Raw genomic sequence first — 27,037 nt, forward strand, 5'->3', positions numbered from 1 at the left:
ATAATTTATATAATTGAACAATTAACTAATCAATAATTATAATTTTTTAAACTATTTTTTAAAAATTCAATAATTTATTTTGTTCAAGAGAGGTTTCTGATTTCATCGTTAGGAACTGACTTTCGACATTAATTTTCTACATTTAATTAGTTTATTAAAACAATATTTTAAATGTAAATAAATTATAATTTTTATTCATTTATTTATTGTTTAAGCTTTTATAAAGATACATAAACACACACATACACAGGGTGCTCGAAAGTCTGTTAATCATTGAAATCTATTCGAATAAAAAAGCAATTTAATTAATTTTCACAATGGTTAACTGAACCACCTCTTTATATACTTCTAATATTGTGATCTTGCATAGAAGATATGAATTTCTACTTGATTAACATTATTTTTCAGTAGATTATAATTTAAAAAAGTTATGTAAACTAATTAATATAATTAATAAACACATTTTATATACGTTCAAGAATCAATTCGGATAAAGTATTTGACACTCTTTAAACTACTTTCAAATAAATTCAATATATATATATATAGCCTGTATTTTTATCATCTTTTTTAATTTAAAATAATATCTAATGGCCCTTCGATATATAATAAATATCTTTATTTCAATGAATGAATTTATTTTATTAAGATAAAAATAGTTTATAAAGTGTAAGAGTTATTTCCTTTCCATTTGTATAGAGTGATACGGAATATCCTGTGCGAAGAGTAAAGAAATAACCCACTTAAGAAATATTTGACACCGAAAAAGTAAACTGTGATATCAAAATTCTCATTTAATTGTATTTAAATGTTGAAGAATTAATTCTACAATTCATCGATTAAACATTTAAATAATTATAGAAAAATATAACTCAAGAATTTTTTTAATAATTGGTGATGTAACGAATGTCTTTTCGAAGTAAAATTTAGAGGATATTTTCATTTAACTTCTTTGCGCATTCAATTATATCCTTATCTAGGCCTGAAACCGAGTTAAATGGCCTTACAGAAGGCCATTTAACTCGCGCATTATATTTGTTACAAATAATTCATTTCGTTGTATTTCGAAGAGTATTAAGAGTAAAACATACTTTTAATTTTGGAGATCTGAAAGACCCTGCCTTTAACTCTTTGAAGCCTTTAATTTTTGATAAAAATTTAATAGAGGATCGACCTATATCCACTAAACTTTTGTGTAAAAGTCAAAGATGGATTTACACATGAGCTAAACAAGTTGAGCTTAGGACTCACGTTATTACACTACAACTAGGGCTTCTACTTTTAAATTTATTATTTATTTATTATTTAAATTCTCTTATATTATAAGAGAACCTTCCATATAAGAGCAGATTATACGTACTTTCTATTCATAATTTTTGCTATTCTAACTTTCTATACATATTATTTTGCAATTTTTCATCAATTCAAGCTAAAATGTTAATAAATTTTTATAAGAAAAGATATTCTAATTCAACATACGATGATATAAAACAGTCTTACTAACGTATATCGCTCAGCTTGTACGACAAAGAAGAGAATGGAGTAAATGAAGAATGGAGTACAAGAAGTTTGACACTAATATGGGATGTTATCTTCCAGGAAAAATTCAACTATAGAAATTATAACCTTGACTACAAGGAATATTGTAATGTGTTGCCCCTTACAAGTAGCAAACATGCACTGTAACATATGATGAAAGTTTATACTGTAGTTTACACTCCCTTTAACACGGAATTTTACTTTCAAAGTTGCAGCTTGGGTGAATAGGATACATAGACGTGTTTCCTATCTTCTTGTAAATCGAGTTAAGAAATTGTTATAAACATTTTATTAATACTTTTACCTTGAAAGAGAGAAGACAAAGTATAACAATTTCGTGTTGATCAAGTTTACTTTATCAGAAATTTTGTAATAATCAAATTAATTATAATTATAATAAAAAATGAAATAAGTTATTCTTTAACATTTCTAAATGCTCTATTTTATAGTTTCCAATTAAGATTTTTCTTTTATTTTTATTTTAATTAATTCATTTGAATTTTAAACTGATTAAAACTCAAATATGTATATATAGAGGGAGACAGCAATTTAGTTTTTACAGCGATTAACTAACTTAGTCTATCTGTCTACTTGCATATAAGCTTATATACGCGCATATGAGCCACTTCTTTACGCGTACACGTCTACAGGATGGTTCAAACAGTTAAACACTTAATGATATTTTTTTAATCGTGTGTCCACGAATTTTGTAAAGGAAGAACATGTCTAAATTCATTTTTGTATTCATATTCACATGTGTAACGGGAACACAGGGAATCAAATTTGTTTAACTGACATTTTGAGCTATCCTATTGGTGTTTAAATCTATGTATATATTAATTTATAGATAATTTTAATATATTTTTATGCATCTCATGTATTACATTTAGATTTTTCTTGAATATTTATTTAATTAAAGTTTTAAAATATTTTTAAATAAATATCTACGTTCATTTAAATGATGCTATTTTATAATTTTTAAATATATTGTAAATTTATTTAATTTTAAAACGTTTTCTTGAGAAGTTTCTAAATAAAAATTAATTCTAATTAATTAAAAAGTTTTATTTAATATTAATTTTTTAAAAATTTAAATATTAAAGAATATATGTGTTTTAATTAATTATGACGTAATTTTTTAAAAATTCCTTTTATATTTTTATTCAATTATAATTGTTTAATCGTTTGTATAATAAGAATTGATTTATTTTTATTGTATTTTAGAATGTAATTACACTCATTATACATTTAAATATGAAAAATTAAGACAATAATATTTAAACATTTAAATATTAATAATTATATATAAAAAAAAATAAGGTCGTTTATTCATAAAATAAAATCATACTTTTGAATTTATTTTAGTTTTAAATTCCTAAAATTTATTCAAAACACATTATTTTTTTTAGCTTTAAACCCATGAAATTCATTAGAATACATTCTATCTAATTAGAGAAAATGTAATTATATACCTTTGAATAGATTATTAAATATTTTTAAAAAGATATTTCACTATTATCTTTACTAATTATCTTCTTTAATAGTGCAAATATGTGAAAGGATCTGTGTATGATGTACCGCTGTAGAAGAAAAAAAAAAATTCCTTTAAAAATACACTTCTGAACTATTTTTAGTTGTTTTTTTCTTCTGTTTAAATACTTTTAAAATCGTTCTTAAGCTTATATCACTCATTTTATATTCTCATCTAAGAGACTAATTAAAATATAATCTCTTCTCTAACGAGTAGTCTCTAACATAATTGGTAAATGGATGTTAAAACATTGTTCTCTGGAATTAATGTTGCTTTTAGTTAATTTATAAAAGCAATTTTTCTTATTTTTTTTAAATATAGTTTTATCTTAAACAATGAGTAAACTATTTATAAAAATTCTAATTATAAATTGTTAACATACAGAAGTTAAATGAATGTAAACTGAATCGAGATAAAGATCGTTAATTGTAATTATTTTACCTAATTTAAGGCTAATTACTATTTTAAAGAGAAAATTAATTTAAATTTCTTTATAATTATAGAAAATGCTAATTATTTTCTCATAAAACTATGAAAAAAATAAATTGAGAAATGACGATGATCATGATGTTAAATAACTCCGTCATGACATGGATAAGATCTACATTATTATATGAATTTATTTATCATTAATTTTCTTTATTAAAAAGTTTTATTTTACCGAATTTATAAAACTTGAAATCATTAATTACAATTCGTGAATTGATGATAAGCATTTGATATGTTAATGCACACGCCATATTAATTTCTTCACTTTTTTATTGTAGTATTCCATTTCTTCATCATTAAAATTAATTATATGAATTCAATAGATTCAAATCTAACCTCTTATTATTTATATAAGAAGAATTTTATATTGTTAACTAACATCAATGCAAATCTGATGAATTACACAAAGAATTTTGCTGATGAAATGTAAATATTACAAAGAAAAGAATGATTTACTTTCCAAATTATGGACTATTTATTGTTCTATAAAGTTTGCGAAACTAAGATCATCAATATAATAATTTTCTGTAAATAAATCTTTAAACACGTTAAAAATCTACATTTTCCCTATCCTGTGTTGTGTTATTAGATAAATAAGAACTGTTCCAACTGAAGAAGACTGAACTATAATAGAACTATGTCTTATGTAAGAACCAAATCTTCTTATAAGCGTATTCTGTGTGAAATCAATTATATAAGAGTAATTTTTATATATGGTAAGAAATAAATGGTTCTTATATAACTCTAATAATACTATATGCAAGATTTTTGTAATGTAGAGATTTTTACGGAAATTTATACCGAAAAACATCGCATAAAAACAACATTTTAAATAAAAAAAGACGAATTCTTTGCATTAAAAATTATTAAAATTGAACGATTATTTATAAATCAGGCATTTAGAACTATATATATAGGCCCTAATATTTAACTTTGTGAAAATGTGTATTATTAAATAAAGATTTTATAATTTATATAACTTATAAGATGACTCAAAAATTAGTTAATCGTGTTTTCATTAAATTTTTTTGCTTCAACTGCATTTATCTATTGAACGAAAAGGATTCACATTTTGTAATGTTTGTAAGTAATAAACTATTGGAGTAAGACAGCAGTTTAGTCCTTATAATGGTTAACCGACTTGCATATATTTCTTCATTATATTTACCTTTTGTAGATTAAAATATATAATTATAACATAATCCTAGAATTTTTTTTTAACGATTCTTCCAAATATTTTCGATACCGAAAGGAATTTATAACCAATTCATTAAATAAAATAATTGTGGTTTATTTTTTCGAGTTTATTCTTTTAAATTTACACGATTTAACTTGAAAAAAGATTATAAAATGTGATAAAATAAGAACAATAACTATTTACATTAAATTGTACTTATAAATATATACTTTTTTATATTTTTTTTAATTAAATAAATATTTTATTTATTATATACAAAAATATACAGTATATGTTGGCTATGTAAATGCATTATATAAGTATTTGAAAGCTACAACTTGTAAGATTTGATGATTCAGCAATCAATTCATAATTCTATCCAAGGCTGAAATAAAAATAAAATAATATTAATTATATTTATGTTCTTTAATTAATATATCATTTATATATATCAAAATATTCGATTTTTAATTATTAAATGTAAAAATAAATTATGGTTTTTGGTATATTTGAATCTGTTTTGTAAAAAAATTAATTAAAATTAACAATATTAATCCTATAATAAAAAAATTTAATTAAATTTTATCCCAATTTTTATAATTTTGATATAAAGATATCTGTACAAATATAAACATTTTTACTAGTAAAAATTAGATTGGTTGCGATTCTGAGTTACAATACATAAAGAGCCCTTCCTCTTTATTAAATATATTAACAGCACGAGGCCCTAATAAATTAATATACTGTAATAAGTTTAACAGCTTGGGGCCTTATGTTTGAAATAAAAATGCAGATAAGCTTGCAAAATGTCTGTTACAACAGATATAACATAAGGCTTGAGATATATATGGCATATTTTAGTCACAGATGCGAGGCCTTACACTTTCCGAAAACTATAAAATATATCAATAAAATTAATAAGCCCGTATGAAAAGAATTTTTAATTTATTGTATTATTTCATATTATTGTTTTATATATAAAAGATTAAATTTTAAGTCAGTGTCTCTAGGTAAGGCTCTGCTGGCACTTCTCTGTGTGAATCTAAGTATAATTACTTAAATTTCCATATAAACATAGATCTACGAGTAGCTATAGATGTACTGTACAGTACATACAGTACAAGTATAGAACTGTAGAGTACAGTTACATAAAAAAGCCTACATTATGTCGAATTTAATTTGATACACTAGGAATTTCCAAATAATTCTTTATTTTAAATTAATTTGTAATAAACATTTAGAAATGCTCCTTATATTAATATATAAAATAATGATAATTAATGTATTACAACCATATAAACTATGCAAACTCTAAATGCGGAGGCATATTATTCAAAGCCTATTATAATTGACTAGATACATCTATTATGATGTATAGAATCATATTAGTAAAACTAAATATAAATAGACCTAATAATGTATATAAATTTAAGGCCAAGATTTTGATTTTGGTCTGTATGTGGCAAGTCTACTGTATGCAAACCTGTTTGTAGATATGTTATGATACAAGCCTATCCTGTCAAAAGTGTAGGCCTACTGCCCTTTTGAATGCATAATATAGTAAATCAAACATTATATTTAATTAGAAAATTAATACAGAAAATCATAAAAAGTTTAATTTATCAAGATCTATTTTACCATATTTATACTTAGGCTACTTCAAAAATTATATAAGATACATCTAGATATTTTAAAGTGTGCTGTACTATACATCAAAATTAAGATTGTTTAGATTAATATATAACATTATTTATAAACTAATTAATAAATTAAAAATTTACAAATTACATTAACTTCTATTAACGTTTCTTAATGGATCTACTGTGATTTATCTAAATTTAAAGAATTAATAACCGATAAATATATTAATGTCATTTATAAAATTTAATATAATAATAATAATAATAATATTTATTTTCGTAATATGGGATGGTCCCGTTACAAGGGGGAACATAATTTAAACACTCGATAATTTTACATTAATAATAGTATTTATCTTGAATTACAAAAAATAATTTTAATTATATCTCGTTACCAGATTTGTTGCTGGCCTTCTCGGACAGTTTAACGTATTTAATGAAAAAATTGTACAATCTTGTTATTATAGTTGGGCTCATTTGAAACAACTTTTTATAGAATTCATTAATTTATTTACTTTCGGATAGAGTGGAAATACCATATTTTTCCCTAATCTCTGTACAGCCTCTGCATGAACTATTATATGGAAGATCGAAATTTGCTCTTGACATATTTTGCATGTTTCGTTTCTGATCTTTATATAATTCTGATCCACTAATATTTAAAACTGTTTAGTCGGAGCTGCATATAATTTTTTTTTTTTTATAATAAACGGTAGGTGAAAATTAATATATTCGTTTGAAGGAGGAAAGTTTAAGTTCTCCATATACCAGGGATGAAATTTTGAACTCTGTAATTTAACTATTTCTTGATGAATAGAGTTGTTAAACAAATTTTCTATTAATGTACAGTTACCAAATTGCCAATCTTCTTCTGTTTCCAAATAAAATGGGAGAAATTCCGTATTTAGTCAACAGTTGACTAAATTTAGTAAACCAATCGTTGAAATAATTTTTCTTTGTTTCTGTTAGACTTTTCAGATTATTTAATATGGTATTAATCCAAATATTTTTTCACTAGTAATCAGTCTTTTATAAAATTTTTGTATTCTTAATACCAAATAGGACTCTAATTGTAGTCGGTTTGTGTCGTGACGTATGGCATATCCAGGGACCGCTCTGTCTAACCCATATATTTTCCTTATATATTGTAATTGTATTATTTCAAAACAAGTTATCCAATCAATTCCCCATATTGGAAAAGCGTAACATATTGAGTTCGTCACTATTGCCGAAAAAAATTGCATTTGTTTTTGAATTGAATTAGTTTTTATTTTGACCAATAGATATATAAGGTTATTGATTAGTTTATTAGCTTTATTTCGCATATTTTTAACGTGGGCTTCGAAGGATAGTGTTGAAGTTATGTTAAGCCCCAAGTAAGAGGTCTCCTCTGTTAGCTTCAATTTCTCATTTAAAAGGTAAAAATTATGGTCTTGTTTCGCCAGTCTTCCTCTTCTTCTGAAAATTTGAATATAGGTTTTGCTTGGATTAATTTTCAGTCCAAGTTGTGTAAAGTACTTCTGCATTAAATTAATTTTTCTCTGGAGACCAATTTTTGTATTTGAAAGTAAAACAATATCATCTGCATATTGTATTGAGTGAATTATACAATTTCCAATCCTTATTCCGTCCTCTGCTTTATCAAATTGTTTATTTATGTCAAATATGAAAAAGTTAAACAAAAATAATATATATTTAATATGAGTTTAGTTTAAATATTTTAAATTTTTTTATTATTGCTTTATCTATTTTTTTTAATTAATTTTCTTATATAATTATTAAAAATACTCTATAGTTGCAGTATAGTTAGATATAATCCTTTCTTATAATTATATAAATTAAAACAGGAAAAATATTAATTTTTAACAATAAAAATTGCATAAACAGCTTTAAAATGATAAAAGATGTATATAATAAAATATTATCGAAATTGTGAGTTTTAATCATTAATTTTTAACAAAAATATCTTAAATTCAATTTATAAATATTATATAAACAACATAGAGCATATTATATTGCGAAGTAAATGTTATAAAAATGATTAAAAATCTCAGTTTAATTATAAAATTCATAATATTTTGTTAAGTAAAATTAAGGAAAATATTACTTAAGTAATAATGAATTAAACTCTAAAAATTATTAGTTTAATAAAATTTAATATATCAATATTTAAAAATGATGAAATAAAATAAAAGTGATTAATTCATTGCATTATAAATCGAAGTGATAATACAAGGATAGGAAAATACGAGGTTAGCCAATATGGCGTCGAAAACTTAAAGTTAACATAGATTCTGTGACTAAATATGTTATGAAAATTCATCAAATGAAAGCATCAAAGTTTTTAACAGTAGGCTACCTTATAATTAGGATTGAATTTACACACAAGCTAAATAAGCTATAGCTTAAGCCCTTATACTAGGAAGATACAGTTTAGCGCCTTACATTTTAAAATTTATTGTTATTTAGTGGAGGAGGAAGGACCTCTTATATGGTATAGTTTATGATCAACAACAAGATTAAATAAGCCCTGCTTTCAATACTTTAACATAAGCACAAGTGTGATACTGCACGAGTCAATCAAATTCATACCTCTTATTTTGACAAATTTGGACGTTAGTTTGCATAATACATCCTCGTAACTCTTGCAAAATGGTATCCTAGATAGGGGAGTTCAAATATCAAAAACTTCATAGACCCTCCCAGAAACTGTGGTTAACCTCTTAAAGACACGTAAAAGAAGTGTTCTATATCATACATTACGAGAAAATTTGCAATTTGCATTTATATATTAAAGGGCCTATAATGTCTCATAGTACAATAATGCCTATTTTAGGTAAGCACTGTAAAAAGTATCTTTTAATTCTATTTTAAAGTTAATGCATGATTAATTTATCCAAAGAAAACATTAAAGAAATTAATTGTAATAGAAATCATATTAATTTGATTATGTAACAAAATTAGTATAAGTTTACACGTTGTTCAATAATATGCTTGAAATAATAGAATAATCTGATAGTTTCATATTTCATGAAATATGACAGGTCTTACATTAAATTCTTAAATTGAATTTCATATAAGACCTGTCGTATAATTATGATAATGTTTAATGATTCGTAAATTTTAACAGGAAATTCCGTAAGAAAATGAAACTCCAAACTAGTTTACATGAATTTGTCATCTTACCCCAAATCTCAACTATTTTTTTAGTTCCTTTCAAAAAAAAAGATTTTAAAAAATAGTATAACTACTGTTATAATATTAAAAAGATGTAGTTTTATGATATAAAATTGAACAATTTAATAATATATTTTTCTATTTAGTTAGTAGACAAAATCCTTACCTCAATTTTCTCTTAATCGTTACAGGCCTATATATGAAAAGACGATTCCTGGAAAAAAGAAAAAAATTTTAAGTAAATTAATAAGTTAATGAATAGGCCTATTGAAATGTGTGTATCTGTAGCCTAAAGAAAAACATTTAAAACTAGCTTAAATTAGACGAATTGAAGTTTAAATTTATTGATGACAACGAATTAACTTTTTCACTCTTAATTGGGGCTTTATTAATAAGATATTGTAACTTTATATCACATAATATATAAGAATTCAACATAAACAATACACATATAACTTAATAGACTTAACTAACTTCATGTAGAAAATAGGAAGCTGCAATTAATTTATTCGCTTTTTATTGAGATCTTCATCAATAAGACATTGTAGACTTATATAGAATATAAGGCTACAATATATACATAAATACAAATACCTTATGTATAATATCAAGTGTGTATAGAGCATATGTTTATGAGTATCTACACAGGCCTATGTGATCTTTTATGCAAATCAAAATCTGTAATTTATTAATAGATAAATTGCTTTTATAAATCTGTGGAATTAGAAATTTTATTATTATTACCATTATTATTTTATTTATAGATTTATATGTATATAAATAGGACTCAAATTCTGTTCAAATTCATTCTAATATTTCGATCGATACTGATGTGAACTAAAATGATCAATCATTGATACTAAAACATTAGAATTTATATCATAAAACTATGATAAAAGTTTAATAAATTTAATATTCAATTGAAGCTTTTCAAAATTCTAGGATTTGTATCTTGCTAAAGAACGGAAAGAAAATAAAATCCAGAAACAAAATTCTAAGTATTCCTTATGATAGGGCCGATAGGGTGTCGCTTTTAAATTTATTATTATTTATTGGAAGCGAAGGACCTCTTAAATATTATTTAACTTTAGAACCATAGCAAATCTAAATCCTTCCTGATTACAGATTCGCACAACACACAAAACATTCTTAAAAAAAACTGAAATTTTATAAGTTAAAAATACCGGACTGAAATTAATTTCCACTTCTATTCTTAGATAAATTCTAAATTAATTTAAGATAAAATTGAATTTAACTAAATATTTTAGCTGTTTATTATTGAAAACGCCTGATTAAATTTCGTTGTAGCCTAACTCTAACATATAAGAAACTTTTCCTTTTCACTAAATGATTAAAAATTAGTTTTTTATTGTATCTTATTTGTAGCCTTTAGCTCTAATCCTAAGCTCTAGACTGCTTTAGCTTAAGTTTATATGTGTATAAAATCTGGCCCTGATTATTTGTCATATAAGAAGAAAATTTATAAAATAATTATTATTAATCGATTATTTTTATTATAATATTCAGTTTAATAAATCATAAACATTATTCTATTTTACATTTTAATGTAGAATAAGAAGTAATCTTTAATCAGCGAAGAAAATTTCTTTAGAATCGGTTGATATGGTAGCAAACGTGACCACGCCTTTAGTATTATGAAATTGGGCGGGAAAAGTGTAACTCCGCCTCCTCCATGTCAAAAGGTGAAGATAAGTAGACAAGTTTTTCTTGTGTCGATATCTCCATTGATGCTAAACTCGTCTGTTCATTTCCCGTTTCACAGGAAACTCAATATAAAATCCTGAATGTCTGGACAATTTACGAACGACTGAGACAATCGTCACTAATAAAATCAATCAACAAGAAGAATTTTTTTTCTATAAATGGGTTTTTTAAATAAATTTAGCAAGCTGAATTGTGTCTTCAATATAAAATAATATTGCAAATTTAATTCTTTATTTATTAAAATATATATTTTGATATAAATTTTATTATTATTATTATAAACTTACTGATTTCTCGTTACTACACTTACTGAAATTAATTTTATATTGCTTTGCCTGCCGAACCTATTGATTTTGGAATATTGTATCTATTCTGGGCCATCGAGAGAGGGCTGGATAGTTTTCTCAGGCCCGAAAAACACTTAGAGGTCTATAGTGGTTCCTATTCCTATAAAATTAATAGTATATTATTTCTACTAACAAAAAACTAAAAATTTTTAAGCTGCTTTTTGTTAACAAGGAAAAAATCTACGTAGCTTATTTCATTTATTTAAAAACATGGCTAAAAGGGCCCGCTTTATCCCCGGGCCCCATACAAGCTCTCAACGGCCCTATATCTGAACCTACATTGAACTTACCGATTTTATATTAATTTAGGCTACTACACACACTATTGAATTATTATATTGATTAAATCGATAATTTTTTCCAGTTATTTACAATTGAAAGGTAATAAAATAAATAAAATGTTATTTTAAAAATTATTATTAAATAAAAATGATGATTTCTTGAATTAATTGAGGAATCGAAAAATTTTTAAAAACACTAGAAATTTGTAGAATTTTATTAAAATCATATAGTCTAAGCATAAAATTTAAAAAATATATATTAATAAATATAAAATTTGTTTTATTAAGAACATTTATTGATTATTAAAAAATATATTCATTAAATTTTATCTGCTTTATGGATTAAAAGAAAAACCGATTTAAAATCATTTTTATTTTGGAGTTTTTTTAAATAAAATACAACTCTAAAGATTATTTGAATTCGCGTGAAACATCTCATGTTTTGTTAATAACCCAGATATTTTAGAAATATATGGGCTATTTATTTATTTTTAGATTAACTTATGATATTTTAATTAGAAAATATACATAAATCAAAATTTTTATATGTTTTTTATTATTTAAATCTAAGAAATTTTAATTCATGTTTAACTATGGCATATTAAAATGGATTCAAAATTTATTGGTTAAAATCTTTTATACAAGCTCTCGATTTTGTCATAGGGTCGTATTCTTACATAAACTGAAAAAGCTATAAATTCGGACCTCATTTTTACGAGGAACCTCGCTCCATTCTAAATAAACAGAACTAATATAGGCCTATATTGTTCATTAACTCTTTGCCGTATATTCTTATGTGATTTTTTTCTTGTTATTTGGCGCTGTTAAAAACGTAATATCTAGCCTAATTCTGGTCTGTCTTAATATCATTTACTTAAGAGAAAAAGCCTCTTATATGTCATAAGTTATATGGTCACAACATGTTTAAATCAGGCTCAGAATAGAAACATTTTATCATTCTTAAACATAATAAGCTTAGTATATTTATCGCATTATTAAAAAATTAATAAGAAATATTTATTTATTCTTTTTTTGACTATACTTTTGAAGTTTAAATAAGGCTTACATAATTGTAAATAACAATAGAACCAAATTTAAAATGTATAAAAGAAATATAGTTTTTAGATCATTTAAAATTGATTAAATTTATTCGGGAAATACACCTTGAAACTTTATATCAATTTTATTTTAGGCCTTAATTTATCATAAATTTTTAAAATTTACTTTTATTTTTTTAAATTAATGGTCATTACGAACATTTAATATGCATTTCAATAGTTGATCTATACGCTATAAATATGTATTGAAGTATATATGTTATATAAATTTTAATAAAACATTTCCAAAATATTTTCTATTAATAAGTTTATTTCCGAGGTAAACGTGTGTATTTAAATAATTAAATTTAAAAATAAATATTAGTTATAAGCCGTTTAACATTCTATAAATCTTTTAGATGCTGCTAAAGATAAGGAAATCTAAAAATTAGAAATTGAAAAATAAATAAAAAGAAGAAAATAAAATTTTATATTTTAAATATATTCATTGACTTCTTTAATGTCAAACTTATTAACACTTATACTTAGTAGAAAATTAAGCAAAAACAAAATTTAAAATCTGCATATTCTTGCTTTTCTTTGAATTTATCTTAATAATATTTTAACAAATTCATTAATAACTGTATTAAAATTTCATATATAATAAACAAATATTATAGTGTATTTTTACAAAACTTAACCTACAAGATTGGTCTAAACTTAGAGAATATTCTTAAGACAAATTATATAGAGTGTATTTAATTTTTTACTAAAGAAAGATATGCTTTAACGATAAAGAAGCGAGTATTTAAATACTGTATTTTTAGTTTTGTAGGAGTAAATAGGATTTTTAGCTATTTCTTTAGTAGGCTAAAATATATTAATGTTATCCTATTTTGAGAAAACCATTTAATAAAATTATTTATCTTATTTTTATTTATACGTCAACATTAAGCTTATATTTTTGGAGAATTCTATCAGATATTACCTTATGTATATGCATCTGTAGTCAGTCAAGCATTAAAAGTTAAAGGAAAATAACCTATTTAAGGAAGAACAAAATAAATAAATAAAAATTAATTCTATTTTTAATTGCTTATAAATTTTAATTATCTTATACTCTAGATCTATTAAATTATAGAATAAAAATTTATTTTCGTTAGACTTTATAGATCATTGTTAAAGCTAAAGCGCGCTTAATGCATTTACTTAGGTTATATTTTTCTTAAAATACTGTAATTTGACAGTTTTACTTTAAAATAAATAGTTTTTAAATATTGAATAATATTTATAATTAAATACTGTAGTAAAATTTAATTATAATAATTTTTGGCATATATTTTATATCGAGAAAATACTATTAAGTTTAAGTTTTTATTTTCAATTCTACGAGTTATAAGTGAATTAATCTAGCATGTAAATAATAAAAATTATTTAACATGTTTATAAAATTGTATAAAATCGAATTACTGAGAAGATTTAATAATAATAATAATTGTCTCTAATATTTAAATGCATCTACAGTCTTATTAAAATAATTTTTTTAAATACTTTATAACTGAAAAATGACTTAAATATAGGCTTATATTATTATAAATATTAAATTATAATTAATTACAGTAGACTCTCGATATAGTAAATTCTCGAAACATTGAGTAAAATCATGCTATATTGATATCAAACCATAATATGTAAATATATTAAGTGTTCAGTATATAACAAAGAATATCAACAACCAAGAAAATTGTTTACTGTATCAGATGGTCACTGCATTATCATTTAGAATGTTTAAACATTTATAGCTTAAATAATTCTTCTTGTATGAAATTATCATCATTTCTACAGATTTAATTATAGTGATCAGATATAGATCAATACATAAAGTAGAACTAATCTTATGATAGTAAGGCCTAATATTTTTATATATTTTAATTGTAAATCCTTAAGAACTGAGGGTTTATGATTTATAATTACGAGTAAGTTTAAATATAAAAAGAATATCAGAAATATACTAATGTCAGAGAGACATCTTACAGATCTAATGAAAAAGGTTAAAGGGCGGATAAGGTTAAGGGAGTTACCCTTAAACTTACTCTTCTCAACCTCCTTAATCTTTAATACTGTATAATAAAAATTTTCTTTAATATTTCTTTGAAGAATATAACTGGAAAATAATTATGTAAAAATTTCATAAAAAGCCAAATAGTAATGTTTAATGCTTCATGGAAATTTTTATCAAAACCATTTCTTTAAAATATATTCAATTATTATTGAAAAAAACTATTTCAATTTTCTAATTAATTTTCATTAATTACTAGAATGTCCGTCTATAGAAACATTACACTCAAAATTTAATAAATAAATTTTAAAGTTTATTATTAAAATTATTTATTCTTAAATAAGCAATAATAGTCGATTTCTTATAAAATCTTTATACGGTAGATTTTTGATACAGTAATATACACCCAATATAATGGACTATTTAGTTCACTATATCGAGTATGTCGGGTGCTATTTTTTATTTATATTATGAAGTGTTTATTGTCTTCTTGGTGTAGTGAGCGATTTAGGTCAGTCCTTTGAAAGTTCATTAAATCGAGAATCCATTGTATATTTTTAGAAATATTATAAATATCTTTTTCAATTACTCAAATTGATAATAGGGAATAGCAATTTAAATAAATGACAGGATAATCAAGAAGTCTTTGTGCATGTAAATTTGTACATTACAATGTAATATACTGTACTGTACAGTATACGTCTAGGTCGTAGTGACTTTTTAATCATTTATAATATTTTAAGATAATTTACCCACCATTCTTGTGTGTTAAATACTGTGTACTCTAGATATAGTGAACTTTCGATATGCTGAGCAATTTTGTTAGTCCTTACTCTTCTTTAAGTTATAGTGAACATTTGATATAATGAATAATTTATTTAGTTCTTTGAACGTTTAATGTAGTCAATTAGATCCAATTCTTTATTAATATAGGAAAGAGTACTAAGAATACTATGTTCAGTGTACTATAAAATTACTGCATTCACTTTATTGAAGTTTACTGTAAATTGTTACCTATAGCAGATAATGCAATGATAAATTTTATACTTTAAGTTTATAGTAAAGGTATTTATAAGCTTAATGTTATGATATTTTTAGTGTAGAACAGAGTTTTTCATATAAAACAGATTGTAACTTAAAAATTATTCTCATATTCAGCCTAAGAAAAAAAATCTCACAGTAATTAATTTAAAATAATTATTTAAGTTTTCCATAAAAATAAATTATTTTTATATTCTAGAAACGAATATGTCAAGTTTATAATAATAAGCTGTAATTATAGCTGACAAATTAAACTATTTAAGTTTAATATAACTTTATTGATCCTTTAACATGTAATTGTATAAAAATAATAAAAACGTTTCTCATTTTCATTACTTTTATACTTTCTCATTGCTTTTATACTTTTTTAGGTTATTTATTCAATTAAAAATTAATAATTAAACAAAATTGTTACTATTTATCGAAAAAACCTTAAGATTAATATAAACAGTCAGGAATTAAATTTGGTAGAGATCAACAAATAAATTTAAATGACAGTAGTCTTGTATATTCTTATATTTGAAACACTAACAAAAAGCTTTTTTAATAAAAAAAAATATTATTTTTTAATATTTTAATTCATATTATGATTCAATATTAATCTTACAAGACTTACATTTAAATTTCTTCTGTAGGTGTAACCTCTGTAATCTATAATCCTTGCAATTCCTTAGCTCTCTTGATTAGGCCAATGAGTAGAAATTAGATCCAAATTAAACTAATGAAATTCAAGATTATTTTTTAAATTTCTTCTTTTGCTTAATATGTAACTTGCAGAAAAGATAACTCGTTAAATCATAAATTACAATAGATCAATACTTAATTATAGTGTTTGTTTGAGCCTATAATTAATTGTGATTTTAATATTGATTTAAAAACAATTATATAAAAATGTTTAATAAATAATAATAATATAATAATAATAATAAATTTATTAGTCATATTAGGCCGTAGCCTGTTATTACAGAGTGTTATTACATTGTATTCATATTCATCGTAACAATAATAATATCATCTTGGTATCATCTTATTACATTCATTAGTTGAATCAGATCAAGTACTTATAACTTTAAAGAGGTTGATTACAAAAAGTTTTTGCATAATTGTATAGTTTGTAAATCATTACAGAATTTGCATCATGAAATAAACGATACATTTTATTTTCTTCTTTAAAGAAATTTAGTTGGTTTAAATTCGCTTTGTTTCTTAGTTCGTGTCCCTTTTTACACTCACGAAACATGTGATATTTGGTAAATAAATCTTGGCATCTTGGGCAGGTTATTTTAGAAAATTCATAAATTCTATTATTAACTATAATCGTTTTGGTACTTAATAGAAGTTGTATAAAAAATTTCTTGATTGTAAACGGCATATTAGATAACATATAATTATTATTAAAAGGGTAGTCCAATATAATATTATACCATTTAGGTTCTTTTCTCCTATGCATTTCTTCAATATCTTGAGTTAAAGTAATTTCTAATGTATTTTGGATTAGTTGCTTCCTTATTAAATCGCTAATTTCTGAATTTTCTAACAATGGAGTTATAGAAACTCCATATTCATTGACAATATTTCTCATTTGACTAATCCAGGAATTTTTTTTGGGATTTTGACAAGATTTTTTATACAGCAAGTGTAGCAATTTTGTTGGTAGATTACCATTGTCTCTGATTTATAAAGTTAATAAATATTTTTACAAAGAAGAGAGTTAATTTGAATCTATTGAGTTCAGTTCTGAGAGCATATCCAGCTATGCTATAGTCCAGAGTAAAAATTTTTCGAATGAATTTATTTTGGATTATTTCAAATTTTTTATATTTTGTTAGACTCCAAATTGGTGAGGCGTAGGCTATCGCATTAAGAATTATAGAAGCAAATAATCTAAAATGGCTGTATATGTTTTTTAGCTTAATTTGAGCAAAAAGTTTCACCATGTTATTAATCAGTCTATTAGATTTGTGAACGGCTTCTTTATATTGCTTTTCAAAAGGTTAGAGCGGGAGTCAGTAAAATTCCCAGAAATTTGACTTCTTGTGTTATCTTAAGTTGTACTTTATTCAAATAGAATGATGTACTTTTTTTGCAAGTCTGGAACCATTTCGAAATATCATAATTGAAGATTTGCTTGGGTTAATAATTAATTTTAATCTATCAAAATATTCTTGAACTTTTCTGATTTTCCTACGGAGTCCTGCAGCTGTGGGTGCGACTATTACGATATCATCAGCATATGATATGGAGTGGATTACTTGGCCATCTATATCGAAACCATCGTCTTCTATCTCAAAACATTCATTTATATCAGGTAGAAAAAAATTAAAAAGATGTGGGTACCATGGGTCGCCCTCTGTCCACTTGTAATGCTGACCATTTTTTGTCAAATTGTTTTATTATTACTTCATAGTGTCCAAACAATTGGTCAATTATTCTAATCATACAATTATCTATCTGCTCCATATTTATTCATCTTATCTAGGAACACTGCAATAGCCACAGTCATACGCTTTTTTAATATCCAAAAATAAGGCGTAGACTTTGTCTCATTTTATATAATTGCAACTGAACTAGTGCAGTCAATGTGAATAATGCAATTTGAGTACCTCCGATTTTTGTGAATGCAAACTGTGTATAATTGAGGAATTTATTAGTATCAGTCCACTCATTAAACTTTTCTATTAATACTGCTGTAAAGAGTTTGCGAAACTCAGACAGAAGAGCAATAGGCCGATAATTGGCTGGGCAGTTTCTCTTACATCTTTTTTAAATATCATTTTGAAAAATAACTTTATTCCAATCTTTAGGTATTATACCCGTGTAATAAAAATTATTATATAGGTTAGCCAATACGTGAATACCTTCTATCGAAAAATTTTTGATTATCAAGTTGATAATAGAGTCAGCACCAGGAGCCATTTTCTTTCTCAATTTTTTAATACATCTATGTAAATTTTCTACATTGAATATTTCTGTTTTGGCTGAATCGCAGTCCTAATACATTGTAGTTTCTGCTCTTTGTATTTATTTTTATAGGTAAAAGAAAATTCCTTTAGGTATTGCTTCCAATTATCATACGTAACATAGCACTTAAGCTCTGTAGTTTGTGATTTATTACGGACTTGATTAATAATATTCCAAAATTTTTTGGTATCTCTGGCCTTCAATAATTGGTCACTCATTTCAGAATAATATTTCTTCTTTTTTGCTTTAATTAAATTTTGATAAATTTTTTTGTTCCTTATATATTCCTTCAACGCTGACTCAGAGTTCATTTTTCTAAAATACTGTAAGTTGCTTGTTTTTTAATCTTATGAAGGTATCAACTCTTATCAAACCAAGCTTATTTGAGTTGTATTATTTTAATGTCCCTAGAGATTTTATAACTGAACTGGTCTATTATTTTTACTAAGTTATCATATTTCTGTATAGCCGTAGTATTACTGTTGCAATCTAGTATCTCCGACAATTTATTACTGAATTCATTTTTAAATTTTCTCAAATTAAATCTTCTTCCATATCTTTTTCATAGGTTTGATTGTTTTTTTGGGGGTTCCTCATTTTCGTGTGGAAATCTAACTAATTCTAGTTGTACTGGGAAGTGGTCAGAAATATCATTATTTAAAACCTTAAATTTCTTGATCTTATTTAGAACGAATTCCGAACAAATAATATAATCAATTATGGATTTGCCAACATTAGACAGAAAGGTGTATTCTGCGGGGAAATCGTTAGGGAGTCTTCCATTTAATATGTATAAACCATTTTCTTGTACAAATTCTAGTAATAATTTTCCTCCTAAGTTTATTTCTTTATCTTTAGACAGTCTAATATTATCAATTATTCCATTATTATTTTTATTTTTTGTGCCCATTTTTCACCTATTCGACTATTTGCGTCCCCCACCTATTATCCACAGATCTGTAATATTAGCTCTCTGTATTATCATATTTTGGATTTCTAGTAAGATAATCTTTTAATCGGTGGTTGGTGGCAAGTATATAAGTATGAGTCCTAAACGTGTTTCTCCCCAGAGTGTACATAAAAGTTGACAAAGTTCTAATTCAGCTAGGATGTAATTGTTGTCAACATACCAAAACTTCAATTCACCTAAATTTTTTTTTAATTAACAGCAATAGACCTCCAGAGGGACGACCGAATTTACTATTTCTTTGACCCTTACTTCCTAATACTAATGTTCGTTCCAAGTATGTTTTATCTTCTGTTTTTAGTTGCACCAACCAAGTTTCAGAAAGATCAATAACTGCATTAGATTTCAAGTAATTGTAAAACATGTCCGTGTATAGTTTTCTATGGAGTCCTTGAATATTCCAAAAACCAATGAGAACTTTAGAATTATCGCTTTTAGTAATTGTGACTTACTTCTAGTGGTAAGTCTATAGCTATATTCGTCTGATCTAGCTATGCCTTTTTAGATTATTATTTTCTGTTATTTCTTGGTTTACGATATCATCTGTTCTCCAAGAATTCTTAGGAATATAAGATTTTGTTGCCTGCATATACGATAAACCATTTACTTAGACCTAAAAAACTCTTTAGTTGTGTAACTTTTTCTAAGTTGAGATCATGTGTAGATAGTCTATTTATATAGTGATCGTCTCTTATTATTATTTCGATGCGTTTGGCTTTTTCTTGTTGAGCTATTGAAATCAACTTTTGGTTAATGTTACCTATGGTTCCAAAATGGCGGCTCGTCTCTGATTCCAGCAAAGAGAAGAAAGGAAACAGTGGGGACGCACGTTCTAACCTAACCTAACCTATTCTAATAATTTGGTTGGTAATAATTATGGTAATTTATAAGAATAGGTTAGGTTAGGTTAGCGTCTCCACTGTTTCCTTTCTTCTGTTTGCTGGAATCAGAGATGAGCCGCCATTTTGGAACCAGAGGTAACATTAACCCAACATTTTTCTCCTCAGCCTCGATCTTCTGCACAGATCTGTTTTGAATATTATTATTATTTTTTTTTTCATTCTTCTAAATTAATTTTACGTTTCTTAGACCAAAATTCTTTAAGTATTAAATTTCTATCATATGTTGAGTATAATACAATTTTAACCATAGGCTTATATTCATTATTAGTTAATTTAATTAAACTATCTATGTGACTATTTGTTATGACTAGTTCTATTATAATAAATTGTTCTATTTCATTTAGATATCAGAAGTTTTAGAAGGAAAATTTATAATTACTGTGTTTTTGTTCATTCTTTTCCGTTAAGTTTACTATGATAGTCAAAATGGCGGCTCGTCTCTGATTCCAGAAACAGAAGAAAGGACTAATAATTTGGTTAATAATTTGGTTGGTAATAATTATGGTAATTTATTAGAATAGGTTAGGTTAGGACGTGCGTCCCCACTGTTTCCTTTCTTCTGTTTGCTGGAATCAGAGACGAGCCGCCATTTTGACTACCATAGGTAAATTTAACCATTTTTTTCATTAAATAATTTATCTATTTCAAATTCTAGCATACCTTTAGCGTGGGAATTATCCTTAGTTAGTGCGTCAATTTCTTTCAGTTTTTGTGCAATTTTTTTTGGATTCCAGTTGTTAAGCTCTATTTTATTCTTTCAGTATATTAACTTCTGTTTTAATATTTTGTAATTCGGTATTTAATTGAGTGAATTTTTCTTGAATTAATTCATATATGCATTTCAACGAATACCTTTGTTCTTCTGCTGTTGAAGTGTCTATTCCTTGGACGGTGTGAAAATAATCTTGTATTTTTGGAGATCTCACGTCGATTAATTCGCCTCTATTATAATCTTGTTTTTCTGGATGAATTTCCTGACTGGGCACAATTTCAGATATATTTGTTTTATCTGTAACTTTAAGATTAGCATTGCGAGGCCTCCCCCGTTCCTTCTTTTGCACATCTGTATGGCCACCATATTGAGGTGATCTAGACAACGGACCTGAATTAGTTTCTATCCCCGAAATAAACAATAGATATAATATCAATAGCAGGGATAGTCTATTTTTGTAGATCCATTTCAATTGAGGTTGTACATTCACCCGAGAACAAACCACTATCACACAAAGTATCGATATTCTCTTGAAATAAACACGCCAACACCTTCGCTGGTCGAGACACACCCCCATAAATATATAAATTAACAGAATCTAAAACCTATAAAAATATTAATATTATTTTAATTATAATAATTTAATAAAATTAGCATTCGATAATGAACTAATAAGTAAAGACTAGTAATTAAATAATTATTATATTTAACTGAAAGAAGTTCATTTTTATTTTATTTTAATAGAATTATTACAAAATTAAGCTTCAATATAAGAAAAACATAATAGTAATAATAATTTATGAATCCTATTAGTTAAATACATATAAGTTATATATATATATATATATAACTTTGTATATATAACTTAAATACATATAAGAGGGAGAGAGAGAAATTAAAATATAAAATTTATATTATAATAATAGAAATTTAAATGTTAAAATAAAAATTAAAACTTGTTGTCCTGATATTAAGATAATTTACAGTTTAATTATTTTAAAATTAAAATGAATCAGACTTGTAAAAATTAATATTCAGAACAGAGATCTAAAAAGTTAAATTACAGGAAAATAAGTATATTTAAATATAGTTTTATTTTTAATTTTTTAATTAATAAAACATTAAATTTATTAATTTATTTAAAATAACCGTAATAATTTTAATTTACATAATTATTAATGCTTTCATAAAGAGAGAAGTTCCAATTCATCTTTAATCATATAAAACCTATAATTTGTGATTTTCCTTGTTAAATTCGGGAGTCGTATAAGAAACTATATAGCAGAGGAGTTTAATGCTATTCATCAAATACATTAAATATTTATTAGATTATATCTATAATTATAATTTCTAGAGATATGCCTATTTAAATCTATGATAGATTTATTGAATGTATGCCAACAATTAGCCTACACACTATAGTCACTTTTTAAAAATGTTATAAAATAGCACGTTAAATATTTAAATTATAATAAAATAAATTCAGAATTTTAACAAGTATTTTCTTCCATTTACTCCTATATTATATAATTTAGATTCTAAACAGGAAAAAGAATTTAGGGATGGTCGTAGAAAAATGCCGCGAGGTAGTATGTGTTACCCCCTGACGGAACCCCACAGCAAAATCCCCTCCTCTACAACATTCTCTTCTGTTTGATTGGACAATTAAGTTCAGACGTATAGCAACGTTTGCCAAACTGTGGTGACTGATAAAAAATAAAAAAAGAATTAAAAAAAGACCAAGAGCTTGAGTGTTGAGATCAACTCTCCTCCTCTGCTATTGGCTGCAAGGTCTGACAAGTCATTGTGCTCGAATGCTACCGAACTTCTTTACTTTTTAATTAATTTATCTGAATATAAAAATGTGTATAAAGATTAAATAAATATATAAATTTTATTAATCTATATATAAAAATATAGTAAGTGGATAATATATAAAAATTAAATTTTCTGATAAAAAAAATCGAATACTTTATTAAAATTATATAATTAATTATATGTTTAAAATAATTAAAATATACATTTCTAAATTAATTATTTATTTTCATAAAAATCTGTTCTATATTATATTCAATTGAAGAATGAGGAGTAATATTTTGCTTTCTATAAATGGTATAATGGTTATTGACCACAGTAATAATGCAAAAATAAAAGTGCTAATTTCTTAATTTGGTTATACGATATAACCTAATTAAAAATGTATATAGCATAATATATAATTACTAATTGTATAAGCCGACATGTACAAAAAATAACTACATTAAGTACACTATTAATAAGAATATTAGCTGTTTTGCTTTGAATGAAAGCCAATTTGGATGGTTTCTAACAAGAATTTTACATACGTAACTTAAAAATACCCCATTCTGTAATTAAACCGTAATTAAAGATAAGAAAGTAATTATATTAAATAATTCTATAAAATTTAATACATAAACTTATAAAGTTGTCATTGCTTCCTATTAATGAGAATCTCGAATTTACTCTTATCACCTATTGTTAATTAATTAAAATGAATTTTCATTATTAAAAATCGCAGAAAATTAATATTTTTTATTTTTTATATAAAATATATGCCTAAAACTTACACTGCTCAACTATTTATTATATTAATTTATAAGCATTTTTAAGATATATATATATATATATAGGCTATATATATATTTAATATGTATAATTGAAATAAGTTATAGTTAAAGTTATATATTGTTAAAGTATCTTTTATTAATCTTTCTTGGTATATTAATTATATATTAGTTTTTAGAGCAGGTTTTATGGCCCACATTTTGTGGTAGAGGTTATCACAATAGAATTTTGTGGTAGGCTCTACCATAAATTGCTTAATTATCAAAATGTGGCTAATTAAAGGTTTTGTAACATTTTTAAGAGTATTAGGCTACAGTGGACTCTGCATATAATCAGTTCTCGAATGACTGAACTAAATCATTTGAAATATCAAGAATTTATTGCACATAAAGAATATTAAGGATCAACAAAATTTTTCACTATATCGAGTGATCATTATAACATGAGTCTATTGTACAGTACTTAACATTTAATAAAATTTTAATGAGTTGAAATTGTTTTATAACCAAATTTACATATTGTTTAAACAGTAAAAAATTGATTCGGGTATTAAAATTCTAGTACACAGTAAAACAGTAAAACATGTTTCACTCATTAAATTATAGTTTTCTAAGTTAATATTTTGTCATAAATAATTACAAATTAGAATTTTATCTAACTGAAAAATCATATCATTTTTCTAAAGTTGTTGCTAGAGAATTATACCTAAACTCACTATTGAATAACCTTAAGAAACCTTTAAACACTTAATAACTCTACAGATTTTAACTCTTAACATTTAAAAAATGCAATTAAAATTTTTATAGTATAGTTTTGCTGTTTTCTGGCACAAGGACCAACCGACCCGAACTGTTCCATAATCGTGTAAGTAGAAGGCATAAAAGAAAACAAATGACCATTAGTGTAAATTTATTTAGGGTTTTATGTTTATATGATGTAAATTTTCTATTATTTTATATTAAATAAGTTGTTATTTTACAATTGCTATAGTCTATATCAGGGGCGGAGAACCTATGGCACGCGTGTCCAAAATGGCACATAAGGAGAAATCATCTGGCACACAACGTACTGTACAGGTAACATATGATTTCGATTTATCATCTGTCTTTTTCAATCAGCTTTCTTACCTTTATTCTAATTAAAGCATATTCCTTTACTTTCTTTAAATATCGTTATTCCAAATCTAAAACTTTGGCACGCATAAGCATCTTTAAAGCTAAGTATGCTTACTATATGGCACACGGGCTCAAAAAGATTTATACTATAGAATTATCAGCAATATTTTTCCATCATCTTTGGGGGTTCCATTTGATTAGAACAGGATTCCGATTTCATGTAAAATAAATGAATATATGAATACATGAAATAAATTTTAATATATAATTTTAAATTTTTCATATTCGTTAAATATCATACAATGGACTCTCAATATAATGAACACGCAAAATTAATCTAAATTATGTACTATATTAAGAGTTCACTATATACATAAAGAAGAGCAAGAACCAGCAAAACTGTTCACTATATCGGATGATTATATCAAAAGTTTACTTTTAAAGTAGACAAAATAGATTTTTATCTCTGCCAACGTCCTATCTATCCTAAAACTTTAAAATAAAACTTTAGGTTTTTATAGGAATAAAAATATATTTTTTTAAATGAACGAAATTATTAATAAATCTATTAATTAAAAGCTTATAACTTAAATTTACATGAATTTTTTTAATATAAAAACAGGCCTAAATTAATTTCACATTTTATTTGATTAAATATCGAAACCTCAAAATTAAATATTTTATTTATAATATAGCCTAAATTAACTAAATTTTACATTGTAAATTTAATAAAAATAAATATTTTTCTTTAAAAAATATTTAAAATTCGATATTTCAATTTTCTTATTATTAAATGATAATTAAATTTTAAAAATTTTTCATAAATTATGAAATGCATTTTTTAAATTAAAAAAATAGCCTATAACAAAATATTATTAATAATTTAAAGAATTTCAATCATATAAGCTCATAATGCACTTTGGTTACATATTCTTAAAACATTAAATAATTTCATATAGAATATTTCTTAGAATTTAGAAAGTTAGTTTAAAAAATCTTTTTAAGAAAATTATTTATAAAATTAACTAGAAATTCCTCAATGCGAGGAATTTCTAGTTAATTTTAATTTGTGAATTGTTTCTGTATGGATATAGCAGTTATTGTGTATAATTAGAGTAAATATTGTTATCTATTTAAAAAAAACTTGAATTAAACCAATAATTGATATTACAAATTGTCAGAAATGATGAGTAAATATATATACTTGAATTTTTTAAATTGTGATGTCGAAAACAAAGAAATATATAATATATTTTATTATCAAATTTGAAATTATATTATAATATAAGACGTTGAAGCATTAGAACAATCTATGATAGATACCATCCATGGTACAGTACAGTACATAAAAATTATGTCCTATCCTCGACGTCAACATAAACATAAATTTATATAAATAAGTGTAAACATGTACTAAACAACATAAACAAACAAATCGAAACATAAATATAAAATATTAAATATAAATAAATTTTGTGTTAAAAATTATTTTTTCAGAATCATACTAATAAGAATTAGGCCTACATAATAATAGTTAATCTAATATATATGATGAGAAACTATAAATGGTGTGATTCAGACAAAATATCGGTAGTTCATATAATGGTAAAATGTGAAAATACATAAAATTAAGAAGAAAATATTCATGGATAAACAACTTTATTAAATTGTGGATATTTGTTTAACACTAAAAGTATTAATATAATGTATACATTTTATACTTTTTTCGAGAATTATGCAAATATCAAATA

At 24.3% G+C, this 27,037-nt stretch overlaps 1 long non-coding RNA gene across 2 annotated transcripts in view; it reads right to left on the reverse strand.

Moving 5' to 3' along the window:
- Nucleotides 1–4,983: 4,983 nt before the first annotated feature.
- Nucleotides 4,984–27,037, reverse strand: part of LOC136977677 (uncharacterized) — a 35,202-nt gene continuing 13,148 nt past the window's right edge. Inside the window, exons 2-3 of one of the 2 annotated variants that reach the window (XR_010881122.1) lie at nt 9,720–9,767; nt 4,984–5,121 (exon numbers count right to left, since the gene is read on the reverse strand). This is a non-coding gene — a long non-coding RNA (uncharacterized lncRNA). Of the gene's footprint in view, nt 5,122–9,719; nt 9,768–13,926; nt 13,986–16,659; nt 16,762–27,037 lie in introns of those variants that run through there. The other variant, XR_010881121.1, reaches the window with a different exon arrangement.

The sequence above is a fragment of the Centruroides vittatus genome, unplaced genomic scaffold (genome assembly GCF_030686945.1).
Source record: "Centruroides vittatus isolate TY-2023 unplaced genomic scaffold, ASM3068694v2 contig_466, whole genome shotgun sequence".
Classification (NCBI taxonomy): domain Eukaryota; kingdom Metazoa; phylum Arthropoda; class Arachnida; order Scorpiones; family Buthidae; genus Centruroides; species Centruroides vittatus.